Consider the following 12,486-nt stretch of genomic DNA (forward strand, 5'->3'; position numbering starts at 1 on the left):
AATGCCACATAAAAATAAATAAAGTTACTGTGTCTATCTACAACTAAAAAAATACTTAAAAAGAAAAAAAAAAAAAGATGAGAGGACATTCCAAGAAATAGACACAAGGCAGTCAAAATACCAAGATTCTCATCTTTTCTGAACTGATCAGTTTTCATTGTGATAATCACAATTCTACATATCCTTACATTCTGCTATAATCATATATAGTTTGTTTTCTTTGGATTTTTATGGAATAAAAACTTGGATATTTACATTCATATTTCTGATTTTGAAACCATTCATGATTAAACCTCTAAATGTTTATCTGGTCATTTCATTTTGTATAGTCTCCATAGGTAAAGAATTACAAGTCCTTAACAAGAGATTCACAATTGTTCATGTTTGGGGAACCTTGAGAATCTAGCTCAGTAGTAGCATGTGCCTTGCATACACAAAACCCTGGATTCAATTCCCAACACCACACACACAAAGAAAAAGCCTTTTTTCTATTTGAAATGAAGAGGTACATTTACTGAAGTCTTTCATTTTCTCATTCCTTTAGGGAAATGAGGAAGATTTTTTTTTTTTTTTTTTTTTTTTTTTTTGGTGCTGGGAATTGAACCCAGGCCTGGGCCTTGTATAAGTGAGGCAAGCACTGTACCAGCTGAGCTACATCCTCAGCCTGAGAAATAAATTCTTATTGGTAAATACCATTGCCGATTGGTATATCTTACAACATACAGATAAATAAAATTAATGCACAAGGGCAACCCTGAATAAAATGTATTATGTTCTAAAGGTTATTTGTATTTACTTTTTTTTTTTTTAGAACATTGCATTTGTACCCAAAATAAGCCTTGTTATAAAGAGGACATGGGTTGTCGAGTAGATTTTTAAGAATAATTTTAACAACTACAGGATAGACAAGAGTAGCTTGGTTAACTTTTTCGAGTGATATTATAGGGGGAGGATCCAGTTCAATAAGTAAAGTTGAGAACCATAGTTAATACCTGTCTGAACCCTATGAGAAGAAACAGGAGGTGATGGTAAGAAATTGGGACTGGAGTTTCCTGTCTGGCCAGGTGACGAGGTCACCTGTCCTGAACAGTCCTTGGCCCCTCCAGATAGGTCTTTGTAACATTCAAATACATGGAGTGATTGTAAAGCAAATACAGTTTTCATTGCTGTCACTATCAACCACATTATTTTTTTCTTGAGACTCTTCCTTTACTTTTTGTTTTCTTTTGCTTCTTTTTATGTTGGTTGTTTAATTTTATGGATATTCATACTTTTAGCACAAGGTAGATGTCAAAGACCAAGAAATTTTGACCACTACCTTTGAGACTTCCAAAGCCTTTGTGTCCCACCCTTCTTACTTTCTATCTGAAAAATCACTCTAGCCCTCCAGCCTTCGCTTCCTACTAGAAGCAGAAGGGTGATCCCTGATCTCCACCACCAGATGCAAGCAACATTAGAGCTGCTCAGATGCATTATTTGGGGCCATATCCTAGACCTACTGAGAATCAAACGTCTTAATGGGGGCTGGGGGTTGTAGCTCAGTGGTAGAGCATTTACTTTGAAAGCATGAGGTACTGGGTTCAATCCTCAGCACCACATAAAAAGTAATAATAACAAACAAAAAAATATTAAAAAAAGAAAAAAAGACTTAACGGGTCTTCAGGAAATTCTCATCCACACTCAAGTAAAAAACCACTCATGTAGCTCTCATTCCCACCAGCCACACTTTCATCCTATTTTCTGAACTTTCTTTACGTATGGTCCATCATTCCTCAGCAAGCTATTTATCAAGCAATTATTATTTTGCAGGCACAGGACTAGGCACTGGAGACAAGGGGACAAATAAACAAACTGGAGACAAGGAGACAAATACACAGGCAAGGGACTGGGGCGGCAGGTGTGTCAGTGGTAGAGACGATGCTTAGCAAGCAGGAGGCCATGGGTTTGATCCCCAGCAAAGACACCTCTTCCCCAGTGAAAATGCAGGCAGTTAAGCTAATTTTCTGTCCACCCGTGAGTAGAAAATACTTAAAAAAAAAAAAAAAAAAGGTCAGAGCCAACTGCAGGATTTGGGGGCAGCGCAGGGCATGGACGCCTGATTTTCCATCGGTGGTGAGAGTGGTCAGAGCAGACGGGGAGGATAAGTGACATCTAAGGGATCAGGGGCATTAGCCGGGCGAGGGGGAGCAAGGAGGTCGGGTCCCGACGTTTCACCACCCTGAGGCTTCCTGCGAATTGGCTGTTTGGGGAGGCGGCGGGTGGGCAGTCGGGAGGCCCACCGACGCCAAGGCCTGCGACGAAGGCTTCAAACTGGCCTCGGTCTTGGGAAGTTTGGGGATCGCCCAGTTGCGCGCCCCCGGCCGTGGCAGTGGGGCCCGCCGGGGAGGGGCGGTGGTTTGGGAGGAGAGCCGCCGGGTGGACGGGAGAGGGTCCGGCGCGCGGACGGCAGGTGGAGGGCCGGCCCGGGGCTCGGCGTCCTCCCTCCTGCACGCAGAGCCGGGCGAGGCCGGGCACCCGAGCCCGCAGGGGTCCGGCCCGACCCCCTCTCCACCTGCGGACGCCGCAGCCCAGGCCTGCACAGTCCCTCGGGTCGCCACCCGCAGTCTCTGTATCGGAAAGCGCCACTTCCCCCTTTTCTTTCGCTGTGCACCTTAATGGCCCATTATAACCTGAGCCCAATCATTAGCAAATGAAAAACGGGCTCGCTTTTCCCGGGGCCCAGCGGGCTGGAGGAGGAGGAGGAGGAGGAGGAGGAAGCGGGGAGGAGGCTTCCCTCCCAACGGCTTCGTTTAAATGTTAATGAAGCACAGAGAAAGAGGTAAAGCTGTTGGGTTTCTGCATTAAAACTGCTTAAAATTTCACTTTTTGGCGCGCGCGCGCGCGCGCGCGTGTGTGTGTGTTGCCCTGAGGCGTCTTTAGGTGTGGGCAAGATTGATGGGTTGGTTGACAGGGTGAGGAAGTTGGAGATGACTCCGAATTCTCTGACTTGGAGAACTGAGTGAACTCCTTCCTTTTATTGAGCAGAGTTTTGCTGAGCGCTGTGCCCAGGGCCCAAGGTGGTGAACCAGACAAGTAAACCCCTTCTCCTCCGGAGCTCACACTCATTGTCCGCGACAGGAAAGGCAAGAGTGGGGACACGAACAACTGCTGGAGGTGCCCAGGGACACCATCTGAGGATACCTGAGCCAGATGGGACCTGGAGCTGGTGCTGGAAAGAAGGGCTGGGCTGCCCATCCTGGATTAGGATTTACCAGCATAAAGAGACAAGAGGACGAGATGGGCTGGAGGAGTCTATAAAGTGAGGAGAAATCTGGGTTTAGGCTAGAAACTAAGGAGACCTGATTAAAAGATGGACAAGGAAGTTGCAAAACTTCAGTGGTTTCCTTGAAGACAGTCCCAGAATAATGCAAATATGTTAGCCATCTTAGAGCCTGAATCAGGACTTCTAAACACCTTTGGAGAAACTCACAGACCCTCGCTGATTGCTTCCAGTACATATTGTCCCTTATCCCCACCTGCACAGCACCCTGAATCAGGCATTTCCTAATCAGAAAGGTAATTCATTCTCCCCAGATTCCATCTCAAAGCTTCTTTCTTGTCCTGGGTCAGCCAATCTGCTACTGCTGTCTACCTCAGCACTTTCTGCAGATCTCTTCCCTGATTCCACCAGTAAAGGGGATTGAACCCAGGGGTACTCTACCCTGAGCTACATCCCCAGCTCTCGCTCTCTTTTTTTTAAGACAGGTTGTTTGTGGGGCTTTTTTGTTGTTTTTGGTTTTTGGTTTTGGCACTGGGAATTGAACTCAGGGACATTCGACCACTGAGCCACATCCCCAGCCCTATTTTATATTTTATTTAGAGACGAGGTCTCACTAAGTTGCTTGGCCTGTCGCCATTGCTGAGGCTGGCTTTGAATTCACAATTCTCCTGTCTCAGCCTCTGGAGCCACTGGGATTACAGGCGTGCACCACCGTGCCCGGTTTAAGACAGATTTTGCTAAATTGTACAAACTGGTCTTGAACTTTACATCCTCCTGCCTCAGCCTCCTGAGTAGCTGGGGATTGTTGCCAAAAGCTCAGTCCTTGTCCCTGATGCCAATCCAATAACGAGGACATGGTTTTGAGAAAGGGGAAAAAGAAAGTGTATTGCTTTGGAGCAAAGGAGAAACACAGGGGACTCCAGTCCAGAGATTGATTCTGCTCATCAGCAGGAACAGGGGGCATTTAAATAGGTGACTCAAAGGCTACATTCCTCGCGTTCTCAGTCTGGAGTTGTAATTCACTTGTTAACTTGGGAGACAGACATTTCTGAGATGTTCTAGGGCCATCCCCCAAGTCTGGATTACTTGGTTCCTATGGTAAAGTGTTTACTCAGGGATGATAATGATAATCTGACTAGGATGGGAAAGAAAGGTAATCCTGTTTCCCCTGAGATTAGGGAGGGGGAGAGATTAGGGAGGAGCAGGGAGAGAGGAAGAGAAAGAAAGGTGTCCATTTTAAAAATAAACTGCAGGAGCAGAGCAGCCAGGGTTATACTCAAAGCATAAAGTGGGCCACTGTTATAGGATTACATGGTGCCCAACTACAGCCACACTTTTTGAAATAATAGTTTACATTTTTGCTTTTTTTTTTTTTTTTTTTTTGGTACTGGGATTTGAACCCAGGGACCCTTAACAGCTGAGTCACATCCACAGCCCTTTTCATATTTATTTATTTTGAGACAAGATCTCACTAAATTGCTCAGGGCCTCACTAAATTGCCGAGACTGGCTTGTGATCCTCCTGCTTCAGCCTCCTGAGCCCACTGGAATTGCAGGCATGGACCACCACCCCTGATTTTAGTCATTCTTGAGTCCACTGAAATTTGAGTTGTGCCTTGATCAACCCTGTGAAAGTGAGTTTCCCAAGATCAACGCTGACATTCTTATTGCTAAATGCAGGGTCAATTTCTCCTCCTTATTTTATTTGACCTCTCACCAGCATTTGACAGTATTGTGCATTCATACCCCGTTTCTTGAAATAGTTTCACCTGGCTTCCAAAAACGCCAACGTTCTTCTGGTTTCTTTGCCACCTCTGGGACCTCTGCCCATTCTCTCACAGACTCCTCTTTCCATTCTGTTAAAGCAGTGTCTTGCACAAATTGTTTTTTAAGCACAGGAGAAGAGACTTGGAAAAATCCAACGGAAGGAGTAATCTGGACTGAGTCTTTTTATAAGGAGAGAAAGAATGGCTCACTAACCATGTTCAGAATGGACTTTAGAAAAAAGAAGAAGAAGAACATCTGGTTAAAGATTATTAGGCTAGTCAATCAGCTGGGTGGGTAACCCGAGCTTCCCAGAAGGAGTTCTCAGTCTTATTAAAGTCCCTCAGAAAACTGTTCACACACTTTATCAGGGATGCTAATTGCTTCCCAGGAGTTGTAAATTACATCACACACAAAATTTCTGTCCCAGACCAAGTTTGAGTCAATTTTCTTTCTCACTCTCAGCCTCCAAAATGTTAGCTTTCTTTAGGGCTCTGTCCTAAGCCCTCTTTTCATTGTACCTGTGTCCTTAGTGCATCTTGTGTCTTTCAGCCATCTCCCACGAACCCCCAAATACGTGTTTGTACAACCAGGTTTGCACCTGCCTTCAACTCCTATTTTCTACAGTGTCCTGAATACCCCCTGGGACTTCCCGCAGGCATCTCAAACCCAGTATGCCCCACTTTAAGCCTCCCCATCTCAATCAGTGATACCACCAACCAAAACTGTCAACACAGCTGCCAAAACACCCCTCCCACTTCCTCCACCACCAGTCCAGCAGAGCATCCAGTCACCCCCACAGCAGGTCCTCTGCACCCCTATAGCTACTGTTACCGCCTCAGGGCTTACCTGGCTTCCCCGCCTCCAATCTTATCTTTCTCTAATTCATTCCCTACTTTATAGCCAGTTCGATCCTTCTGGAGCAAAAAACCGTGCTATTTGATCAAGGTCGTAAGTGATCACGCCATGTCCGTTTAAAATGCTGAATTGCCATTTTCCCCCATTTACTTTTTAAAATTTATTTTATTTTATTTTATTTTTATTTTTTTGGTACCAGGGTTTGAAGTCAGGGGTACTTGACCACTGAGCCACATCCCCAGCCCTATATTGTATTTCATTTAGAGAGAGTCTCACTGAGTTGCTAAGCGCCTCACCATTGCTGAGGCTGGCTTTGAACTTGCAATACTCCTGCCTCAGCCTCCTGAGCCTCTGGGATTACAGGTGTGTACCCTGGCACCTGGCTCCTATTTGCTTTTGCCAGTCTTCCTTCAAACGCTCCCCTCCCCCAACTCCTCCACCGCCCAGCTTTTCAGAGCCTAAACTTGGTTCATTCTTCCCTATCACACCCTTTCTTGAGGCTCTAATTCACTCTAACAAAAAAATAAAACAAACAAACAAAACCTTTATCCTACCCCACCAACCCTACCCTTCTGTATCCTTCTGAGAGGCTCAGCACTTGTACTGTCTTGTAATTCTTGTGACCTCTCACTAGACCCATCTGGGATTCAAGCACTTTGTCAATTATGTTCTCCATTGTGTACCTAAGACTCTACTACTGGGCTTAATAGTAGGCACTTAATACATATTTTAAAGGAGAGAGATGAATTGCCATTATATTTATGTAATTAAATAGCCTCTAGAACTATTTTAAAAAGAGATTGTAATGTTCATATTTTTCTGATTTTTTTTTTGTGTGTGTGTGGTGTTGAGGATTGAACCTAAGGCCTTGTGCATGTGAGGCAAGCATGCTACCAACTGAGCTACATCCTCAGCCCAATGTTCCTGTTTTCTTATGCTAAAAGTCAACAAATGAATTATTTTAGAAAAGCTATAACTAAAATGAAAATCGCCAAAAAGCTATCAAAGACTATCACCACTAAAATTTTGACATGTCTTTTCCTTGTCTTTTGCATGATTGCACGCAATTACACATACACGCACACACATTTTTAGACGAATGAGATCAAATCCTGATTCTATGTTGTGACAACTTTAAGTTATCCACAAAGTTGGACTTGGACATTATTTTTACCTTTTATGCTAAACTTGAAGAGAACCTTAGTAAATATCCTTACAGCTATATAATCCAGGAAACAGAACTTATTGTGAACAAAATCAAAATGACATTATAATATTCCACCATATAAATGGAATTTGCTATGATTCGTGATTTTTTTCACTAGTAAATATTTAGTTTTCTAAATTCATTCTTTCTTTCTTTCTTTCTTTCTTTCTTTCTTTCTTTCTTTCTTTATTTAATGGTAGTTGTAGATAGATTCATAGCATGCCTTTATTTTATTTGTTTATGTTGATGTGGTGCCAAGTATAAAACCCAATGCCTCATACATGCCAGGCAAGCACTCTGACATGGAGCTACAGCCCCAGCCCCTAAATCCTTTATTTTAAAGATAAGAAATATAGGAATATATACAGCCGGGGCTGTAGCTCCATGTCATCCAAGAAATATTCCTGTTTTCATCCAAGTATCTGACCATTCTTTAGGTGGATTTTGAAAAAGGTAAAGTACTGAATCAAAAGGTTTAAAGTTTTGTTGGATGTGTTTCGCCAAATCTCTTTCACATTTTAAGTTAGAGCCCAATACCAGTGTGTGAGGGGCTTGTATAGTATTATTACCACATGCCCCGCATGGCACTATGCTGTGGGGGAGGGGTTGGGGTATGTCATTCTTACAAGAAGATACATAGTTGTGGGGAGATTTATGATATACTCATGAACAATAAAGGTAACTTTACATTTATCTGAATACCAAAAAAGAAAAATGGAAATAGAAAATCCTGCCAGGGCTAAAGTTGGTTGAGAAGATTTCATAAAAGAAATGGAATAATTAGGACTAAGAGAGGTAAAGCGAAAGAAATAGTGACTGCAGGGAAGGAGAATATGAGTTGGGGAAGGTACCAAAAGAATCTTTGCGTGGGGGTAGGAAGGAGGGTATTAACAATCACTGAGTCTTTCTACGTGTGTGCTGGACACTGTGGTAAACTTACGCATAATGTTTCATTTGCTTTTCATAACAATCCTATGAAGTAGGTATTACGATTTTCATCCAGATGTGATATGAAATGAAAAAAACTGAGGTTCGGAGGGATTAAGTAACTTGCTAAAGATGATAAACCTATTTCAAGGTGGCACCAGATTTGAACCAAGACAGTCTGGCTCCAAAACCCACGCTCTTCAGTATATCACTCAACTGCCTCATTACAAAGTCAGAATCATGTACAAATCAGGAGCTGTATGCACAATTTGATATCAGTGACCTGAGTCATAGTTGGCACTCAGTAGATGCTTGAGAAAGAGAATGAGAACAGAAAGGATTCTGCATGCTAAGACTTATTTCAGAGTCAGTATGTCAAGCAAGATCTAAACAGCTACTTAAAAATATATGGCGATGGACTTCAACGTACAATGCAAATCTCTAAGACTTTTAGAGAGAAAAAAAATCAGAGAAGTTCATCAGGATATCAGGCTTGGCAAAAAGCTTACTGGGAATTGAACCCAGGTCCTCCCATATGCTAGGGAAGCTCTCCATCACTGAACTACACCCCCAACCCTTTTTTATTTCATTTTGAGACTGTCTCACTATGTTGCCCTGGTTGACCTCAAACCTGTCATCCTCTCATCTCAACCCCCAGAGTAGATGGGATTACAGGCGTGTAGCTACCAGGCCCAGCTGAGGCAATAAATAGCCTTAAACTTAATGCCAAAAATGCAACACATAAAAGGAAAATTAACATACTGGATCACTCAAAGTTAAGACTTTTCTGAAAGATCCTGTTAGAAGAATAAAAAAGCAATCCACCGCCTGGAAGAAAGTATTTGTAAACCACGGATCCAACAAAGAACTACTACTTAGAATATATAAAGAATGCTCCAAGTTCAACAATTAAACAAACAAACAAAAAATTAAACAATTCAGTTGGAAAATGGCCAAAAAGCAGGCACAGATATTTCCCATAGAGGATACATAACTGTCAATGAAGCACGTGGACAGATGTTCAACATCATGAGCCATCAGGGAAATAATGTAGATTGAAACCACAATGAGATATCACTATAGAATGGCTGTGTTACGGCTTGAGTCTGAAATGTCCCCCAAAGGCTCATGTGTTGAAGGCTTGGTCCCCCAGGCAGCCGTGTCCAGAGGTGGGTATCTGAGAAAATGATTGGATTCTGAGGGCTCTGACCTCATCCGTGGGGTAATCCCTTGAGAGATTTGTAGCTGAAGGCATTATTGGGAGATGGTGGAAAAAAGGGTCACTGGGGGCATGCCTGGAAAGGTATTTCTTATCCCAGCCCTTCCTTGTTCTGTCTCTGCTTCCCAGCCGCCATGGAGAGGTGGCTTTGCTCTGCCACACCATTCCACCAAGACGGTCTTCTACCCCACCTAGACCCAGACAAATGGCACCCGTCAACCAGGAATCGCAAACAGCACCGAAAATCAATTTTTCCTCCTCTGAGTTGCTCTTGTCAGATATTTTGGTCACAACAAAGCAAAGCTTACTAGCACAGGCTATGGTAAAAAATAGTGACAACCTCAAATACTGGCAAATACGTGGAGGAACAGGATCATCATAATTGCTGGTGGGAATCAAGAAAATGGTTCAACACTCTTGAAAACAGTTTGGCAATTTCATTAAAAAAATAAATAAACAACACACAGGAATGGTGGTAGAGCTCAGTGTAGCATGCTTGCCTATCACATAGAAGGTCCTGGGTTTGATCTCCAGCACTGCTGAATTAAAAAGTAGAAACACAACTACCAATGGCCCACCAATTGTACCCTTCAGCATTTACCCCAGAGAAATGTCATCTTATACTCATTAGAATAGGCTACTTAGCAATGTTCATAGCAGCTTTACTTTGTTCTGTTTGTTCTTGGGGTAGTAGGAATTGAACCCAGAGCTTCATGCAAGCTAGGCAAGCACTCTACCACTGAGCTACACCCCCAGCCTACAGCTTGGCTTGTAATAGCCCAAAACTAGAAATAAACCAGATGGTAAAATAAACTACAGTACATCACACCACAAAATATTACTCAGCAATAAGGAAGAACAGACTGTAGATATATACATGAATCTCTGGGCATTTACGCTGAATTTAAAGAAAAAAATATCGAAAGTTTTACATTGCATGGCTGCTTTTGTATGACATTCCTGGAATGACAAAATAATAGAAATGGGGAGTCGATGAGTGGTTGTCAGGGATGACAAGGGAGGCAGAGAAGGAGAAAAACAGCTGGGACTGCAAAGGAGCAACCGGAGAATTCCTTGTGATGATAGGATTTTCATGAAACTCGACTCCATCAATGTCAGGGTCTGGGTTGTAATGTTGTACTATAGTTGTGAGAGATGTCACTGTTGGGGAAAACTGGGTCAAGAGTACACAGGATCTCCCTCGAGACCTGCATGTGAACCCACAATTATCTTTTTTTTTTTTATTGGTTGTTCACAACATTACAAAGCTCTTGACATATCATCTTTCATACATTAGATTGAAGTGGGTTATGAACCCCCAATTTTACCCCAAATGCAGATTGCAGAATCACGTCGGTTACACATCCACAATTTTACATAATGCCCTATTAGTAATTGTTGTATTCTGCTACCTTTCCTATCCCCTACTATCCCCCCTAACCCACAATTATCTTAAAATTAAAAGTGTGATTAAATATATATAGCCAATTAAGAGAGAGGGAAGAAAAACACTAAAATGTTCCTAGAAAGTAACTTAAAAGATAAGGCAATTTCCCTATGTCATTCAACAGACCTACGTGAATGAAAGGCTCACCTGGCCGCAGGTTCTGCCCTTCTGTAGGTTCCTGAGACATGGATTTTGATGCAGGAAGACACACCCTTTCAGCACAACAGAAACAGGAGTGTCAGCACAGCTGCAGAGGTGGAGAGAGAAAAGCAGCACTTAAAGTGGGACAACATTCAGAGAGTGATCCTTCTTGGAGCCCTTTATAAATATCCTGTCAACTGGCTTTCTGGTTTCTACTCAATGACCAAAAGGAATGAAGGACTGTGCCCTTTCTGGGGTAGAGACCCACCAGGGACCTGAGGGCAAGGGAAGAATCTTGGTCTAACCTCACATCAGCGAAATCTTACTTGGCTGTGTTTCTTCACTCCGGTCTCCAAGGCTTGACCTGGAAGGCCCTGCCCACCCTTCCAGGGTCCCCTGCCCCTGGCCACCTCACAGCCAGAACTCAGCTTCCATACAGACATCTAATAGATTATCGCTTGACTTCTCCTTGTGGGTTGGGCCCACTAGGTCACCCTGCCACATTCATCTTAGTTTTAAAAACATAAGAGGGACATGGTTGGCAAGGATCCAGGGGTAATGAATTCTGTGTTCTAGAAACAGAAACTGAACTATTTCCATTTGAAAGTAAGAGCTGGCAGGAAACCAACAAAGCCAAGTCCTCTGGGGGGGGGGGGGGGGACAAGCTGGTTAGTTAACTTGTAGGTCTGTAAGGTGGGCAGGTTTCTCTTAAAAGCCAACAAAGCAATTTTAGACTTAAGAGACTTAATTGGCATCCAAGGCCAAGAATATGAATAATGTTATATAAAAATCTTGCTCAAGTGAAAATTCTGCAATGAAGCATTCTCACTCTAATACCTAAAGTTTAAAGGCAAAGACTATAGAAAAGGATGTTTATTTATCCAGTCATATAATATAAACCATTCATGGTATCAAGATATAAATTTCATCTTTTTTTCCCACATGAAATGAAAGGTTGATGCTATCCAAAGTTTCTTTGTCTAAGAAGACAGTCACACTGCCCTGGTTGGCTACAGACAATGCTAGACATACTTGCCTTTGTCCCTCCCTCAATAAAAGGAGAAACTTCATTTATGCATAAGACAAAACTAGAGAATTAATAATGGTTTAGTAGATGTTCTAAGATCACTTAGATAATGAAGAACAGGAACAGTATATATAAGTAACATTCAAAGACAACTAGTCTATTTGCTTTAATTCTTTCTTTCTTTCTTTTTTTTTTTTTTTTTTTTTTTTGGTACTGGGGATTGGGGATTGAAATCAGGAGTATTCGTCCACTGAGCCACATCCCTAGCTCTATTTTGTATTTTATTTAGAGACAGAGTCTCACTGAGTTGCTTAGTGCCTCAATTATTTGCTGAGGCTGGTTTTGAACTCGGGATCCTCCTGCCTCAGCCTCCTGAGCTGCTGGGATTATAGGCATGAGCCATGGCCCCGGCCCCCTTTCCCTTTCTTGTACTCCTCCCTTGCACCTAAAATATCAGCAGTGAGCAAGAGGAGGGCACCCAGGAATAAAAACAGGAAAACAAAGAACCCGGGGATACTACACCTATGTCCTCTCTTTTCAAATTATAGGTATGATTGGATGGAAAAAGATTTACATATACAAATGCTCATTTCTGCACTATTCATTTTATTGTAGCAAAAGCTGTGTGTGTGTGTGTG

The sequence above is a fragment of the Spermophilus citellus genome (assembly GCF_964194105.1).
Source record: "Spermophilus citellus genome assembly, chromosome: 8".
Classification (NCBI taxonomy): domain Eukaryota; kingdom Metazoa; phylum Chordata; class Mammalia; order Rodentia; family Sciuridae; genus Spermophilus; species Spermophilus citellus.